Source organism: Egretta garzetta, unplaced genomic scaffold (assembly GCF_000687185.1).
Source record: "Egretta garzetta isolate BGI_Z169 unplaced genomic scaffold, ASM68718v1 scaffold203, whole genome shotgun sequence".
Taxonomy (NCBI): domain Eukaryota; kingdom Metazoa; phylum Chordata; class Aves; order Pelecaniformes; family Ardeidae; genus Egretta; species Egretta garzetta.
The window spans coordinates 602,014-605,139 of NW_009259235.1; the positions used below are offsets into that span (position 1 = coordinate 602,014).

Sequence of the window (3,126 nt, forward strand, 5' to 3'; positions counted from 1 at the left end):
CAGGAGTTTAGGGATATTACAGATATTGGGATGTTTTTCCTTACCTCTTACAAGGATGTTCACTGTAAATGACTGTGCATCTGCTTATTTCACTTCATACAATCTCTCATACTCACATATGCCCAGCCAACACTTCACAGAACACGGTGTTCCAGTTAAGGGCCAGCAGGCTTGAACACCCTCAGCATAATCTTTCTGGAAACTGCATCTCTATGCAAAAGCATCTTTGAAGATACAAAATTTTAGAAACAGGACAAATCATTGAACAGCGAACCCCTCACTAGTAGCGAGTCACTTGTCCTAGCTGACCCTTTACACGAGGAGCCCTTATTTCACTGTTTGAGTACTCAATGCCCTGAACAGGGCCATAGCTCAATTATTAGCAACCAGTATATCAGAAGTTTAAGAAGGGTTTGGTATTTGCAGGAGCTCAGTCCATATTAGTAGAGGAAGCTGTCAATGCCATTTATTTTAGTCAGGCTGAACCTGTGATGATGAGAAACTCAAGTATTTCTCAACAGTAGAGTAAGCGCTAGGCAACTGCACTTCTTGGTCAATCTAGAGATACAGAGTAAAATCCTCTATACATTGCAGAGTACGACACTTCCACTGCTGTTACCTCTAACAGAGCACAGGCACGAAGATGTTTCAAGCACCTGGTTTGTACAGAACTGCTTTGCAAAGGATTTTGAATTACTGCTGCCTAATGCTGGCAGAGTAAGGCTGGCAGTTAGAGACACTCTTTATTATCAAGTCAACAAATATAGCTGAAGAAAAGAGAAGCCCTTGGGCACACAAGCCTTCCTAGAGCTAGAAGAAGCCAAGATAGCTGCCTGACAGGGTTAGGAGAATTGCCCAACATATGTGGGTGGCAAGTGGGACTTTGCTTCTCCCCAAGGACAGACTGCCCTTGCACATTGGAATTAAATCAACTGTTTGGTACTGAACTCAATCAGTTGAGTTTGATCAGAGTTTTTTCACTGCACACAAGCTTAATCTTCACAGGCTATTTACACCTAAGAAGAGCAAATATTTGCACGGAAGTTCAACTGGTCTATAGTACAGGTTAAGAACAGTAATTCAGAGCTGTAACACAGGATGAAATACAATCTTCCAAAGAAACTCAAAAGTGTAGATGAAGACTACAATATATTAGCAGAACTATGATGATTTAGGCTTTGCTGAGAAGTCCAAAACACCAGTTTCAGGCTGGTGTCTGCACCTTTCAACAGGTATTATAAGCACCAGACACCCCTGCACATACACCCTTACTAGAGAATTTGGTAAATCCTGTTCTTTGTTAGCTTAATCCAAGTTCTGGCACTACCAGAGCTGGCAGTGTGAAAGTAAGGATGAAGAGGCCGGAGATACAGAGCAAGAAAAGGGAGTAACAGGGCAGTGTGAATCCAGCAGCAACCAGGACATTTCCATTATCAAGTGAGGTCAATCTACAAACTAGAGAGAGTTTGAATCAGTGCTCTAAAGCTACCATTTTCTATAGTACATCAAATTTCATCAAAAAGTACAGCTCAGCTGGAACTTAGTAGATTTGAATAACCTCTCCATATGCCTGTGTCAAGGACAAATGACGTTATTCTGCCATCTTTCCTTCCCAATACTACATCCCAGAACAGTGACTATTTCAGTGTGTAATCTCTGGGTTTTCAGATGACAAGTTTAATAATGCAGCTTTATGAAATACTAAAAGCCTAAGCTGCTACTAATTCCCTGAATAGAAAAATATAGCTTTTACAAGAAGAGTAGAACAAATTAATTTAACTTCTTCAGAAACAGTTTTGCAAGATGGAAGGTTTTATCCCCAACCTCCACGTCTTTTCTACCCTTAGAAAAGACAGTCTAGCACAATCTGAGGTCAGCCTCATCTTCTGTTCAGCTAATTCACTCAGTAACACAGAGGACCTCCCATGCAAAAAGCTGAAATACAACTATTTTTAAGAGTAAGGCAGGAGAATAGAAGAACCCAAACATTAGCTCTTCATTCTTCTTTAATATCCTTCCTGTTCTTACTCTTGACTTTGAGACCAAAATAAATGATGGCTGGAAAAATAAGAAAGGCTGCGTGTCCACTGTTCTAAGAAGGGACAAGAGAATTTATTCAGACTTCTCTTGTAATATGAGAACCAAGCAAGTATCTGGGAAAGAAGGTGAAGTAGACAAACCAAGAGAAGATAACAGAACAACCAAAGACTAGTTGTCAACAACAAAACTCCCTGCCCAGGAAATAAACATTATTGAAGGTCTGAAAATAAGATATCACAAACACAAACAGCTGAACTGAGTGTTCTACAAACACCGTATCAGCAAGGACTAGAACTTAAGCGATATTATGAACATGGCTGAGCATGATAATCCTTGATAAACAAGGCATGCAAGATGAACACGCTGTACCAGTTAGCTGATTAATAAGCCACAAACATTTGTTACAGATGGAGACACCAGTGATACAGAAGCCAAACTGCAATCTGTAAGAGGCAGACAGGAATCTTTAGTACTTACCACACCAGTGACAATTGTACATCGACAATAAGAGGAAGCTGTTATGAATTCTCTGAAGAGACCCGCATGAGAATGCGACTACAGAACACCATCCCTCAAGCCATAACTGTGGTAATAAAGCCACTGCTAACATACCTCTCTAAAAATGTTAGTGTCAGGTGAGGGATTTCACCAGCTGTAATACATCAACTGCGATAGCTAGAGCTACCCACCCTGTGCTGGAATAAATCACAAGTTATACATGAAGTTGTAGGATGGAGCAGACAGAATCCTGTCACACAGCTAAGGAGCAGGTACATAGTACACATCAACCTGTAACGACTACAATTGTCACAGAATGCTAGCAGCAGTGTCAGCACCTAGGAGGACAAGTAACAGAGGAGAACAGGCTGGTTTAGGGGGAGCAGAGTGACCTGACTGACACCAGCCAGAACTCACCCGGCTCTAACTCACACGAGCACCATCACCTCAGGACCCTGCTCCGCGCTCAGCTCCCCAGCAGCTTGCGGTTGCCTCCCACCCCGGCCTTCACCCCCTGTGAGCACCGGCTGCTCGCACCGCGGCTTTTCGCGCCCTGCAGAGCATCACACCCGCACGATGGGGAAAGCG

At 42.6% G+C, this 3,126-nt stretch overlaps 1 protein-coding gene across 1 annotated transcript in view; it reads right to left on the minus strand.

Moving 5' to 3' along the window:
- Window positions 1-2,672, minus strand: part of ABHD2 (abhydrolase domain containing 2, acylglycerol lipase) — a 40,239-nt gene extending 37,567 nt beyond the window's left edge. Inside the window, exon 1 of the mRNA XM_009635874.2 lies at window positions 2,653-2,672. The gene's annotated coding sequence lies outside the window, so the exon portion shown is untranslated. The remainder of the gene's footprint in view (window positions 1-2,652) is intronic.
- Window positions 2,673-3,126: the final 454 nt, after the last annotated feature.